This window comes from Melozone crissalis, unplaced genomic scaffold, assembly GCF_028551555.1.
Source record: "Melozone crissalis strain CALT ecotype California unplaced genomic scaffold, PUWL_Pcris_2 ptg000110l_1, whole genome shotgun sequence".
NCBI lineage: Eukaryota > Metazoa > Chordata > Aves > Passeriformes > Passerellidae > Melozone > Melozone crissalis.
This window is the reverse complement of record NW_026535887.1, coordinates 2,220,218-2,235,126: the sequence shown is the minus strand read 5'-3', so window position 1 is coordinate 2,235,126 and position 14,909 is coordinate 2,220,218. Positions and strand designations below refer to the sequence as shown.

General features: G+C 46.8%; 3 non-coding genes across 3 annotated transcripts; 2 read left to right on the top strand and 1 right to left on the bottom strand.

Annotated features, from left to right (window-relative positions):
• Positions 1–1,271: 1,271 nt before the first annotated feature.
• On the bottom strand, positions 1,272–1,386 carry LOC128947925 (U5 spliceosomal RNA). Its single transcript, XR_008484066.1, has one exon. It is a non-coding gene; the product is annotated as a U5 spliceosomal RNA (small nuclear RNA).
• A 2,110-nt stretch (positions 1,387–3,496) lies between these two features.
• Positions 3,497–3,611, top strand: LOC128947924 (U5 spliceosomal RNA). Its single transcript, XR_008484065.1, has one exon. It is a non-coding gene; the product is annotated as a U5 spliceosomal RNA (small nuclear RNA).
• A 1,617-nt stretch (positions 3,612–5,228) lies between these two features.
• LOC128947923 (U5 spliceosomal RNA) lies at positions 5,229–5,343 on the top strand. Its single transcript, XR_008484064.1, has one exon. It is a non-coding gene; the product is annotated as a U5 spliceosomal RNA (small nuclear RNA).
• Positions 5,344–14,909: the final 9,566 nt, after the last annotated feature.

Genomic DNA, 14,909 nt, shown 5'->3' with positions numbered 1-14,909 from the left:
TTAGCTATGGACTTTACATTTAGTATATAATAAATGTATTTTAATCAATTAATACAATATTGTAAAATATTATAAATATTACATATATTTATATCATAACCCATTTGTTTTTCCCCACCTGGAATTAACTATGGGCTTTACATTTATTATATAATAATTGTAATGTTTTAAATTAATAAATAAAATCTTGTGAAATATCATAAATGCTACATATTTTATATCATAACCCACGTGTTTCTCCCCACCTGGAATTAACTATGGACTTTACATTTATTACACAATAAATGTAATGTTTTTAATTAATAAATAAAATCTTGTGAAATATCATAAATGTTACATATCTTTATACAATAACTCACTTGTTTTTCCCCACCTACTCTTGTTGGGGATCCAGTGCTTTGTGTTGAACTACAGCCTGATTTCCAGAGTTTGTTCTGAGGTGAAAGAAAATCCACCAGATTGCTCAGGACCTTTTCCCAGCATGTTAAATCCTCTCCCTGATTCACCTCAGTCTTTCCCTCCTCCAGCCTGATTTGACCCGAATCAAAGAAACTGAAACTCCCCTGCAGAATCAGCCAAACATCACCATAAGGAGGTGCCTCTCCAGTCTCACCCCCAGGAACTGAATGGGGTAATTTTGACACATTTCCTGCTCAGAATTTGTCCTCCAGACTTCTGAGTCACTTTTGCTGCTCTCTCCAAGCCCTGGATGCTCCCTTGCAGGCACAGACATCAGAGCAGGGTGTCCCCCCTTCTGCCATGCCCAGATGAGAAATGACTCTCCTCATCTCACTCACCACGTCCCATTCTGCACCCAGGGCTGAGTCAGTCCTGCTCAGGCATCTCAGGCATTGCTCTGAGGTTTTTTCCCAAATCATTGAGCTGGAGTTGCTGCCCTCCAAGACAGATTCTCCTCCTCCTGCCCATGCTCCAAGAGATTTTTTTTTAAAATTAAAACAAACCTTTGCAAAGAGTGTGTGCCCAGTAAGACTGCCTCAGCAATTCTTTTCTTCTAGATCAAAACTTGCTTGCATTTTTATTCCTTCTTCAGATTCTACATTCAAAAATCTTTCTGCTAAGCATAAATATCTGTGAGACCTTCTTGTCAAACTTTCATCCTTCCCAACAGTGGAGGATCCTGAACCCAAATAACTCATTTCCTCAGTCTGAACAGGCTGGGTTACTACCAATTACATTCTAACCCCCTCTCTGCAACAGTTTCTACTAGAAAGTTCACTATAACAACTCTATTTTTTAACCAATAAAAGTTCAGCTCTGCCAAAGCAGAGCCACCAAAAATTCCCAGTCACTCCTGACTGTTCCTCTCCACGGAAATCTTTAGTAAAAGGCGAAAGATTTATTCGCTCTGAAGAGAAACCAGAGGATGCCCTCCTGGCCCTGCCCAGGCCCTGATCTGCATGGAGGCTCCTCTGCAGGACACGGTGACCTGTCTCACCCCCAGTTTCACCCTGTGCTCTCCCCAGACGGGTCCCCTGGCAGGGTCACAGCCCAGTCCCGTGTCCCCACCCGAGTTTTCCCACGGCAAAAGTGGGAATTTGGAGCAGAGCTGTGCTGCTGGCCCGCAGTGCACCGCGGGTATGCAAATTGGCTGAATGCTAATGAGGCACAGGTAATGAGCTCTAGGGGAACATGAGACAAGCGCCTTTTGGCAGCTGGGCAGAGCCTGGGCTGGCTCAGCTCAGCTCCTGTTCCACCCCACACAGAATGCCAGCAGGGGCTGGGTGGGAAGGGACCTTAAATCCCACCCAGTGCCACCCGTGCCATGGCAGGGACACCTCCCACTGTGCCAGGGGGCTGCAAACCCTGTCCAGCCCGGCCTGGGACACTGCCAGGGATCCAGGGACATCCTGAGAGCCCCTGCTGATGCAGAAAATGGGACTCTTTTGGGTGTATCTGGTGACAATCTTTGTGACTGGGCTGCTGGCAGGGGCACATCAGCTCCATGCCTTGAGTTAGATGGTCCAGGGCACAGACTCTTTGCAAAGGTTACTTTGGATTAAAAAAAATCTTTTGGAGCATGGGAAGTAGGGGGAGTATCTATGCTGGAAGGCAGCAACTTCAGTTCAATGATTTGAGAAAAAAATCTCAGATCAATGCCTGAGATCCCTGAGCAGGGCTGACTCAGAAGGATAACCCAGGAGGCAAAGGGTGTGTTAGTTAGAAGGGGTTTTTTATGACTTAGAGCAAAGGATAAACCCAGCCCATACAAGAAGATGTTTTTACCAAGCACAAAGATAGCACAGGCAAACAAGTCTACTGATGTGGCACGTAGAAACAAGGTCTCAGAATTTTCCACTGCAAGAAAACTGAAAAACAAAACAACTTCTTGTTTCAAGTTTAATGCACAAACTTTTAGTGATTGGAGAACAGTAACGTGAATATGGTAATTATAGGAGGTATGATAGGCTATAGATAAAAGTTAAAGTATAGATAAGTTCTACTGCCTGAAGATGCTCAGCAAAGAAAAGTCTATAATGCAATGTAACCAAAACCAAAGGGTCTGCAGGCCTGCCTGCAGCTGGAGCTGACAGCTGTGGGCACAGCTCTGTCACCCACAACCCTGGGCTGCTGTAACACCTTGGATATAATAAACTGCATTTTGGATACAATAAACTGTGGTTTGGATACAATAAACTGCATTTTGGAGAGCCCCTGGAGTCCCACATCCCTCATTCAGGCTCTCACACTCCCCCCTGGAGCTATTGCAGTGGTTCAGAGGAGGCTCCAGAGATGCTCCAAAGGCTGCAGCCCCTCTGCTCTGGAGCTGGGGGTGCTCACCTGGACAGGAGGAGGCTCCAGGCAGAGCTCAGAGCCCCTGCCAGGGCCCGAAGGGGCTGACGGAGAAGGAGGTGTGTGTGACTTTACCCCAGCAGCTACTGATAGTATGAGGGGAAATGGATTTAAACTAAACCTGGGAGATTTAGGTGGGATACTGGGTATAAATTCTTTATTGTGCGGGCAGGCCCTGGCACAGGGTGCCCAGACCAGCTGTGGCTGCCCCTGGATCCCTGGCAGTGTCCCAGGCCGGGCTGGACAGGGTTTGGAGCCCCCTGGCACAGTGGGAGGTGTCCCTGCCATGGCACGGGTGGCACTGGGTGGGATTTAAGGTCCCTTCCCACCCAGCCCCTGCTGGCATTCTGTGTGGGGTGGAACAGGAGCTGAGCTGAGCCAGCCCAGGCTCTGCCCAGCTGCCAAAAGGCGCTTGTCTCATGTTCCCCTAGAGCTCATTACCTGTGCCTCATTAGCATTCAGCCAATTTGCATACCCGCGGTGCACTGCGGGCCAGCAGCACAGCTCTGCTCCAAATTCCCACTTTTGCCGTGGGAAAACTCGGGTGGGGACACGGGACTGGGCTGTGACCCTGCCAGGGGACCCGTCTGGGGAGAGCACAGGGTGAAACTGGGGGTGAGACAGGTCACCGTGTCCTGCAGAGGAGCCTCCATGCAGATCAGGGCCTGGGCAGGGCCAGGAGGGCATCCTCTGGTTTCTCTTCAGAGCGAATAAATCTTTCGCCTTTTACTAAAGATTTCCGTGGAGAGGAACAGTCAGGAGTGACTGGGAATTTTTGGTGGCTCTGCTTTGGCAGAGCTGAACTTTTATCGGTTAAAAAATAGAGTTGTTATAGTGAACTTTCTAGTAGAAACTGTTTCAAAGTGGGGTTTAGAATGTAATTGGTAGTAACTCAGCCTGTTCAGACTGAGGAAATGAGTTATTTGGGTTCAGGATCCTCCACTGTTGGGAAGGATGAAAGTTTGACAAGAAGGTCTCACAGGTATGTGTGCTTAGCAGAGAGATTTTTGAATGTGGAGTGTGATTAAGGAATAAAAATGAAAGAAAGTTTTAATCTAGAAGAGAAGAATTGCTGAGACAGCCTTACTGGCTAACCAAGGAGGCAAAGGGTGTGTTAGTTAGAAGGGGTTTTTATGGCTTTTTAAGGGTTTTTAAGGATAAACCCACCCCAAACAAGAAGATTTTTTTACCAAGCACAAAGAGAGCACAGGCAAACAAGGCAGCAAATGGTGCAAGTAGCAAAAAGGTCTCAGAATTTTCCACTGCAAGAAAACTGAAAAAGAACTTCTAGCTTAAACTAATGTACTAACTTCTAGTGATTGGGGAACAGTAACATGAATATGGTAATTACAGGAGTTATGATAGGCTATAGATAACAGTTCAGGTATAGATTGGTTCTACTGCATGAAGATGCTCGGCAAGGAAAAGTCTATAATGCATTGTAACCAAAACCAAAGGGTCTGCAGGGCTTGCTGCAGCTGGAGCTGACAGCTGTGGGCACAGCTCTGTCACCCACCACCCTGGGCTGCTGTGACACCTTGGATACAATAAACTGCATTTTGGATGCAATAAACTGCATTTTGGAGAGCCCCTGGAGTCCCACATCCCTAATTCAGGCTCTCACACTCCCCCCTGTACTCATTGCAGTGGTTCAGAGGAGGCTCCAGAGTTGCTCCAAGGGCTGCAGCCCCTCTGCTCTGGAGCTGGGGGTGCTCACCTGGACAGGAGGAGGCTCCAGGCAGAGCTCAGAGCCCCTGCCAGGGCCCAAAGGGGCTGACGGAGAAGGAGGTGTGTGTGACTTTACCCCAGCAGCTACTGATAGTATGAGGGGAAATGGATTTAAACTAAACCTGGGAGATTTAGGTGGGATATTGCACAGAAATTCTTTATTGTGAGGGTGGCAGGCCCTGGCACAGGGTGCCCAGAGCAGCTGTGGCTGTCCCTGGATCCCTGGCAGTGTCCCAGGCCGGGCTGGACAGGGTTTGCAGCCCCCTGGCACAGTGGGAGGTGTCCCTGCCATGGCACGGGTGGCACTGGGTGGGATTTAAGGTCCCTTCCCACCCAGCCCCTGCTGGCATTCTGTGTGGGGTGGAACAGGAGCTGAGCTGAGCCAGCCCAGGCTCTGCCCAGCTGCCAAAAGGCGCTTGTCTCATGTTCCCCTAGAGCTCATTACCTGTGCCTCATTAGCATTCAGCCAATTTGCATACCCGCGGTGCACTGCGGGCCAGCAGCACAGCTCTGCTCCAAATTCCCACTTTTGCCGTGGGAAAACTCGGGTGGGGACACGGGACTGGGCTGTGACCCTGCCAGGGGACCCGTCTGGGGACAGCACAGGGTGAAACTGGGGGTGAGACAGGTCACCGTGTCCTGCAGAGGAGCCTCCATGCAGATCAGGGCCTGGGCAGGGCCAGGAGGGCATCCTCTGGTTTCTCTTCAGAGCGAATAAATCTTTCGCCTTTTACTAAAGATTTCCGTGGAGAGGAACAGTCAGGAGTGACTGGGAATTTTTGGTGGCTCTGCTTTGGCAGAGCTGAACTTTTATTGGTTAAAAAATAGAGTGATTTATGGGAAGTGTTGTAGAGAAGGGGTTAGAATATATTTGGGTCATATCTGAGCAGATGAGGCTCCCCCTGGATCCCTGGAAGTGCCCAAGGCCAGGCTAGACAAGGCTTGGAACAACCTGGGATAGTGGAAATTTTCCTGTCTCATGGCAGGGGATGGAACTGGATGATCTTTAAAGTCCTTTCCAACCCAAACCATTCTTTGTCTCTGTTCTTTCCTCTGAAGCCACTCCTGGTGCCAAGGGGAAGAATCTTCCTAAAGAGATGCACATCTAAAATTATGGGTAAGATTTGCCAGATTAAGGTTGTGTATTTACCAAAGTGGCACCTTTATCTTGAATTCAGTATGCCAACTCTTTGGGATTGTTTTCCCCATAATTAATTTTTAAGGTTAGAAAAGGAAGACTTTAGACCATTCACACCCCTCTCCTTCAAGAAATGAGTTTCCTGCCTTTATTTTTTGCATGCCTTCATTTCCTGGCTTCATTTCCCCTGCTTTTGAAAGAAGCAGAATTTTCTGTTTGCAGAAGTGAAACCCAGGGTGGCAAATTTTCCCTCCCAGAAAACCCCTCCATGTCTGGGTGAAGTGTGGCATCTGTCTGAGAGCACAGGGAAATGTTTTCATGTGTTCACAATATCCCAGAGTACGGTCCTGCTGCATTAATTGGGACACTGAGCATAGCACTGAATTTATTTGGAGTAATAAAGGGAAATGTCCCAGGTGGGAAGTGTCCAGGGCACACTACAGACCCTGAATGAGATGCCTGGCCTTCAAGGTCCTGGCTTGAAGTGTTTTGCTGCCATCAAATCATTGTTGACATCCTGGCAGTGCTGTAAACACCACAGACATCCCATCTTTTCCTTTGGCTCCTGCCCTGGGAGCCTCTCTTGTCATCATCTCTTGGTCATTCTCCAGACACAATTTGGATGCATTTGTAGCTGTGATTGTGGTCACCTTGCTGTTCTGGAGGCTCTAAAAGCACCTTGAGGACTGCATGGACATCCCTGGTGAGTGGAAAAGGCTGGAGGGAAAGATGCTTGGGTTTACAGGCTGTTAAAAATGAAAATAAACTGTGTTGCATGGGATCTGTGGATGGTGGATGATTGTTCTCTGCAAAGGCAGAGTTTGGAGGGAGAGAACATTCCCACATCTGCTGTGGGACGTGCAAACTGTCCCTCCATGGCACAGAGTCAGAGCCACTCATCCCTCACATGAGTGGGATGAGGTGGAACAAAATTTGAGGGGAATTTGCATCACCAGGCTCACATTTTCCCTACAGCTTTTCATGGTTTAGGCTTCCAAACCCAGCCTGGCTACCCAAAGCAGACTCCTGCTTTTAAACAGCACTGAAATTAAGGGACAGAGATTCCCCCACAGGAGGCCTGGGATGCTCAGTGTCAGTGCCCAGCCAGAATTAACATGCAACCTGCAACCAAGAGGCTGCCAGGAACAAGCAGCAGCTTTGAAGGTCACCTTGCCTTCAAGTAAATAAGTAAATAGCAAATAAGAAGTCAGGCAGCAATGAATAAAACAGAGACATTCCACTGGCTTGGACTTGATTTTTTTTTAGTTTTTTCACTGCTCTTTTCACTTTCACATCCTCAAAGGCTGGTGCTAACAGGAGACCCCTCTTATTGTTCTAGCCCACTGCAGCAGCCTGGCCTATCTCAAAGGCCCTGAGACCAGCCCAGAGCCCAGCTGGGAGCACAAATCCACAAATCCTGTCATCCCCACAGCTGATGTCTGCAATGAGACCTTCTGCCAGTCCCAGCCCACGGCAGGTGGGAGGATGCTCTGCAAATACTGGGTTTGCCTCTTGGACGACTGTAGTAGATGAGTGACCCCCATCCAGGGAATAATGTGCTCTGACTCCATGATTCAGGAATGCTGAAAAAATGCTTTATTGAGCTACACCATATTACACTAACACTATACTAAATTACATACCAAAGAGATGCTACACTAAAGAATATTTGTGGGATTCACATTCCCTGAACCTGAGAGAAGCAGAGAAAAGAATGATCAAAACAATTCTTACCTCATTTGCTGCTCCTGTGTTGTTCACAAGTGGAATGCATTGTGGAAGATTGTTTACCTGAACGGAATTGGATTCTGGTGTGAGTATTTTGATTCACTGACCAATTGAATCCAGGTGTGTGTGTCGGGACAGTCACGAGATTCTGTGCAATTGAGTGCTTGGCAGATTCAATTTAGATGTGATGTAATATGGTGTAATATAATATAGAATAATATAGTATAATAAAGAATAATCTAATAATATAATAAAGAATAAATATAATAATATATTATTCTTTATTATACTATATTATTCTTGACTGACTTCTTATTTCTGATAAGATGGAGTCCTCCTCATCGTTCTTCCTGGATATCAGGCAAAAATATCACCAATAAATACTAAAGAGATACAATGCTAAAGAATACTAAAGAGATACTATACTAAAAAGATACTCAAGAAAAACCCATGACTGCCTCCAACCATTGCAACACAGCTTTTACCCAACTGGCCAGTCAATCCAAACAACCCTCACCTTCAGCAAACAATCTCCATAAAATGTTCCACATGTGCCAAACAGGAGCAGCAAGTAGAGATAAGAATTGTTTTGTCTTCTTCTCTGAGCTTCTCACTGCCTTCCTCAGGAGAAATCCTGGGAGAGAGGGAATTATAATTACCACAGACCACAGTCTTTGCCTTTTTCACCACAATCCTCCTTGCTGAAGGGACGTGGTGGTGCCAGGTGTTTGTTTTCCTGCTCCTCCCTGCCGTGCCTAATGAGATCCTGGCTCTGCAAAGCTCAGAGTTGACTTTTTCCAGCAGTTCCTGCAGCTTGGCCATGTGGCCAGGGATGAGACAGTCTGAAATCACACAGGGAGCTGTGCCAGAGCTATTTCTGATTGTGTTGGTGCCACGCTGGACCCATCTGCTGCCTCTGAAGGGCTGCTCACAGAAGAAGTGCAGGAGATGGAGACTTCATTCTTTCTTCTTGATCAGAGAGGCTCACAGCCAAGAGAGGGCTGTGCCTCACCTCTCAGAGAGCCCAGGCTCTTGGGCACCCATCCATGATTAATAAATGAGTATTTTTCCTCTTCCTTCATAATTTTTTTTTTTTATTTAAGAGCCACATCCAGTGGCTCTCTGCAGGCAGGACTCTGGGTAAGCTGACAGGACAGTTTCCCAGGAATCCTCTCCATGTGTAGATGCTGAACCAATCGAGCCCAGTGCTGTCCCAAAAGGGACAATGCTCACTCAGGCAAATTTTTGTCATGCTCTAGGTCATGAAACTCATTTCCTGGCAGCAGACTTGGAAAACAACACATTGAGGGCCATGACATTCCTAGCTGCCAACCAGCACAGCCTTAGCAGGACTCAATATTTTGCCCATATCACTGGCTGCTCCCATATGCAGTCCAGTAGAAGCCAGAGGTGGATGACAGGGATTTTTTTTTTCCTCTTAAAGAAATGCACTCTCAGAACATGCCCATATTCACAGATCTTGTCCTTTTTGGTCTGCCTGTCACTGACACTTTTGAAATGAGACCAGACCATCCAGCTGAAGTTGAAGAGGCTCAGGACACTCAATCAGCATCCCACATTGCTGCTCTCCACTTCTCCCCTTTGTGCTGGGTAGATTTATTTATCTATAACAATGTGGGACCCATATGATTAAGGATCCCTGATCAGAAATGTGAAGAGGAGCTCTCCATATTCTATGGAAAAATTCCATGTTTTCCTGCAGGCTTGTAACCATGGAGGTTCACCCTGCAGTGCAAGGGAAAGCTGGATGCTTGTTTAGGGAAAACCCTAAACAAGCATCCCTAACCCTAACCCTAAACCCCATATAGCAAGAAACTATAACTTCTAGAAGCAATGAAAAGATCATCCCTGAGGGAGTGAGGGACAGTGGGGACAGGCAACAGAACTTGTAGACACTCTAGGAATAAACAAAAATGGATTTTTTAATATAGAAATACAGGTTTTTTATTAAAGAAATAAAGGTGTTTTCTTATATCTGTTGTAGCAGGAAGATGTCTCAATTTCTTCACATTACAATGAACAGGGTGCCCAGAGCTGCTGTGGCAGTGTCCAAGGCCAGGTTGGATGGGGCTTGGAGCACCCTGGGATGGTGGAAGGTGTCCCTGCCCATGGGCAGGGGGTTGGAACTGGATGATCTTTAAGGTCCCTTCCCACCCAAACCATTCCATGATTCCATGATAACAAACACTTTCCCCATGAGTTAATACCTATGATGACTAACACTGGGAACAACCAAGCTGACATCTGGGTTAAACATCTGCTAACTCCTCACCTCATGGACACATTCATCACCGCAGGGTGATCCACCCCCTCCAAGCAGCTCCTTCCCAGCCCTGCTCTGAGGTGTTCCCTCCAGGAACATTGCCACTTCCAGCTTTCCCAGCAGCCCAGGAAGGACAATGAGGATGCCAACATAAATCAGAACCCACCAAAGTTCTCCATTCCCTACCTGCAGCTCTGATGGGGCGGCTCCACACCTACATGGGTGGCAGTGCCTGTGTCCCCAAAACCGGCAGGAGTTGTCTCCTAGAAAGTGGAAAGTGGCTGGCAGGAGACCAGGTGATCTCGTCCTGATTTCCTCACTATTGACTCTTCCCCAATTAACATGGTAATTGTTACCCTGTGGGCCAGACATGATTAATCAGTAATTTTCCTCTTCCTTCCTTAGTTTTTTTTTTTTTCTTTTTATTTAAGAGCAGCTGGGAAATGTCATTCTCTCTCCTCCAGTAGAGTTTGAAAGCTCCTCCATCTGGACAATCAAATTCCCAATGTAAACACAGGGGAAGGAGGAGGAACCAGAAGAATGGGGATCCCCAGGGAGCCCCTCCACACCCCTCCTGTCCCTGCCTGAGGTCACTTTCTCCCCTTCCCTCATTGTCCTGGCCCTTAGGAGCAGAGCCAGCCACTCCACTGAAGGGGAACTGAGTAAGTGACTGTAAATTAAAATTAACATCCAGCAGCAAGGAGCACAAAGCCGTGATTAATGGCCTTTTAATGCTCCACTGTTCCACACTCAGAGCACTTTGTTTTAATGGTGCATGTGGGGCATGGAGGATGAAAAGTGAGTGGATGTGAAACCAAAGCACATCTCAGGAATTCTCACCTTTAAGGAGAGATAATCCCTCTCTCTTTAGCTCCGAATTACACAGGGAAGGCTCATATCCACCTCATCTCATCAAGTGCATCACAACTAAAAATGGAACGGAGCAAAGCCATTAAAAGAAATGTCCTCTAACCAGCACTTACCCAGATAATTGTTTTTCTGCTTTGGGTTTAATTATAATGTGGACCAATTGATTAATTGAGTAAGTTTCTGTAACCTCCTCCACCCTTGCCCTAAGGAAGGCTCCAGTCAGACTTGCTGAATGATAATTATTTGTCTTTCAGCCTGTTTTAAGAGTTACAGCTTCTTCAGGGCCGTGTCCATGAGTAACACTTCCAGCTGTTCATCATTCCATGTGTTGAAATGTGCCAATAATTATCCACATCACTTTGCCACAGGAAAACTCGGAAAAGCCACGCAGGCAGCAGTCATTCTTAAACAATCCTCTTCTGTTTTTCTTTTCTTTTCTTTTCTTTTTTTTTTTTTTAATTAAAAACTGCCTTCTAAAAGCATTTTCAAATAACTTCTGTCCAAGAACAGGATCACACCACGCTCAAGTTTATCCAGTGTGAGTGCAGCCAGCACCTAATGACACATTGTGATTTGCAGCAGGGATGATCAAGGTCAAACTGGAATGAAAGTGTGATCAAGTGAGATAGTTATTAGTGAGATAGTTATTAGTGAGTGAGATAGTTATTAGTAAGTGAGATACTTATTAATGATCCCCTCAGCTCTTGGAATAGCTACTCCACCTGCTGTTCTGTGATGCAGAGTGGACCTTTCCTCATGATCCAGTCTGGATGACTTTTGGAAAAAATGAATCAGGTCCTTCAGGCATTATCTTGACTGTAATAACTCAGATTATTGATTCCCCTGGAGCAGATTTCCCATGTGGAATTCATGTGGTGATGTCCACACGTAGATTCCTGTAGCTGCTGGGATGAGCTCCATCCTTCTACTCATCAGAATGCTAGCTAAGAATAGAAAAAGAATGATAACAAAGGCTTGTGACTGACCAGACACTCTGGACAGCTGACTGTGATTGGCCATTAATTAGAAACAACCACTCAGGCTGACCACATGCCCTTTGGCTTTGGGAATCTGCTTAAAAACCCTCCTGCTCAATAATGCACTGCAAAAAATCTCTGGTGATACACATCCCTGCATTTTCCTAGGGATAAACTTCTACTAAAGGAATAATCTGCATCAAAGACAGACTGTTGGAAAGAGAGCAGCAATACAACAGCATCAGACTTGGCAAGTGGCTCCTCCAGGAAACCAAAGCATTTTGAATTTTTCTGCTCCCCACCACACTGACCCTGCTGAGGTTTCTGGTTTTTATTTTGCAGGAACAAGTACAGGGAGATTTATACCCAGGAATATTGCTTGACACAAGTTGAATGGTGGGTATAATTATGTATAAAAGCTCTCTTGTTGCAGAAAAAAAAAAAAATCTGGTTTGTGGGTTAAAAAAAGGAAAACAAAACCAGTATATTCCACAGTCAGACAGAGGAGATGTTTGTTAGCGCTGCTATTGATCAGTAACTATGGCAAAGCTCTAATGTGAGTTTAATACAAGGAGTAACTGAGTAATCTCATTGCAGGATTCACAATCCAGAGCAGGATTTGAGCTGCTGATGGTCAAATCTTTGCCCTCCTCTGCTCCCCTTGTAAACATCTCCTGGCAGAAACTCCTTGACAGTCTCTTGGTGCAGCTGGTCGCCCTGGATTCCCAGCTGGTTCCCCTGGGGAGTGCAGAGGGTCCAGCTGGTTTTTCTGGAAGGGAGGCTCTTCTGGAGCATCCCACGCCGTTCTGGATGGCAGAATGTGCACAGCACTGCTTCCATCCCAGCTGGGAAAGCTGACAGCACTGGGAACTCTACCAAGCACAGGAATAGCAAACAGGATGCTGTGATGGCTGACAAAGGCAGGGAAATATCCAAAGGAGGCAAATCACCAGCTCGTGTAGCCCACAAACCTGATGGCACCACAGTTTTGGAATTTTGGAGTCAATAGTTCACCACCACAGGCTATCTCTCATTTGGGATCTACCTGTGGCCTCTTCAGGGCTCAGTGCCCTGACAAACTTCTTAAGAGATTTTGGGTTTTTAGGAGGTTTTGGGTTTCTCCTTGGGAAAACTTTGGCAAAGAAGGAGGACACATATTCCGTGAGTGGTGTTATTTTCATGGCAGTGCTGCTGATGGTACCAGGAAGGGTTTGCAAACAGCAGGAACACTTGTTGTAGGGTAAGAGGCTCATCAGTGGTTTGATGAAGCCTGAAAACACATCCCATGTCCCAACACACTGCTCAGGAATCACTGGCAAGGACTGAGGACAGCTTTTCTCTGCCATGCTCCTACCAAAGCTTTGGGTTTTTGGAGTAAAATTGTGATTCTCCCCCCTTTCTAAGATGGGGAAGGCACCTGTGCCAGCTCACTGCTGCTCTCCCTCCACCTCATCCCATTTATGCTGATACCACTCACTCACATCCACACACAGATGTGATCCTCACAGTTTTCCCTTGTGGAAATGGAAAGTATTCCAAAATGGAAGGTGTTCCACCTGGGAGGCATGGGATGGATTATACCAGTCTGGCACATCAGATCCTGATGACTGAAAAATGCAGAAGACTCATAAATTTCAGAATTCTCATGCCTGAACCATTCTCCCTGCTGTCTTGGTCAAGATCTCTGGATGTTTTGGAAGAGAGACAACTTGCCAAAGTGGAATAATTTGCACTTCAGTGTAAGCTGAATTCAGCCTGAGTGCTGCTCTTTCTGTAATTTTCCTGTGTCAACTCCATCCACGTATTTATGCACAGGAGTGATCTTCCTGACAGCGAATCAGCATAGTTAGAGAGATGGAGAATGCTGAGATTGTGGAATCATGGAATGGTTTGGGTTGGAAAGGACCTTAAAGATCATTTAGTTCCAACTCCCTGCCATGGACAGGGACACTTTCCACTACCCCAGGTTGCTCCAAGCCCCATCCAGCCTGGCCTTGGACACTTCCAGGGATCCAGGGGCAGCCACAGCTGCTCTGGGCACCCTGTGCCAAGACCTCACCACCCTCACAGGGAAAAAATTCTTCTTAAAAATCCAATCTAACCCTATTCTCTGTCAATCTAAAGCCATTCCCCCCATCCTATCCCCTCTGCTCTTGCCTGTTGGATTTCTCGGCTGTTTAGATGGTCTGGGAAAAAGCCCAAAGATGGCCTTGGGCCCCCGGGTTCGAAAGGACGAGAGGAAGCTTCAGATTTGTTCTTGGTCTTGGTGTTTATTAATTGCTTATCTAAAAGATTTTCTCTTGGCCTGACAGAGTTCTGCTCAGCAGTCAGCCATGGGCACACACTAAAGCCCCTGGGGCGGTCACCTATCTTTATACCCGAAGTTACGTATACAATATTTATCATTTTTCTCCAATACCCTCTACCCTTATTAACCAGTGTTCCCCTAGTAAGGTCCAATCCCGGAGTGCCAACATCACCACAGAAGATGGAGGCTTAGAGGAAGAAGAAGAAGGAGAAGGGCACGCCCCAATCCCTCCATCTTGCCTCTCTAGACCCCCCTGTACAGGGATCTTAAACCCTGTATCTCACACTCCAATTAACTTGTCCCTTCACCATTCACCCCAGTGAAATCCTCCCGTCCTCATACTGATGTCATCTCCCATGTGGGATCAAAGTCCAGCCACCAGACATTTCTGGCAGCATTCCAGGACTCCCGAGCCCCCCAGGGGGGGTCTTGTTCACCCTGCACCCCAGTTCTGAGAGACTGAGATCCCACATCTCCCCCTTCTGTTTGCACCAAAAAGATCTTTTTTTTTTTTGCTTTTATGTGAAAACCCCCCAAAGTCCTTAGTTTCTTTTCATTTCTCTTCTGGGTCGTTTTCCGCAGCCCGAGTCTCGACTTCTGTCTGAGTACTCGTCTCTCTGCTTCTTGGATCAGCATTCTCGTGTTCTCGCGTTCGGAATGGCTTCACATGCCGTGCCGACACCCACTTCAGACCTCGATCTGTGGAGATACAAGCAAAACCCTTTCCCCAAGTGATTAGTTTGAAAGGACCCTCTATTTGACCTGTTTCTGGGTTTCTGACCAAAACCAAAGGATCTCCCTTTAGCTTTGCCTGTGTGTTGTTTAGAAAATGTCTCACGATCGGTGGATCAGATAGATAATCCCTTTGTCGTGTTAACATTGTCTTCTTCGAGGTGCTTTTCTTTTTATATATTGTTGGAAAAAATTGCTGCATTGTTGCAGTCTCGCCACGAGATGGCGCTGTGGCTCCGCCGAGCCGACCCGGCATGTCGTGCACTTCTGCCCTCCTGCCACTAGGTGGCGCTGTCACCGGCCTCCCTGGCTCGGATGACGGAGCGATCTCGA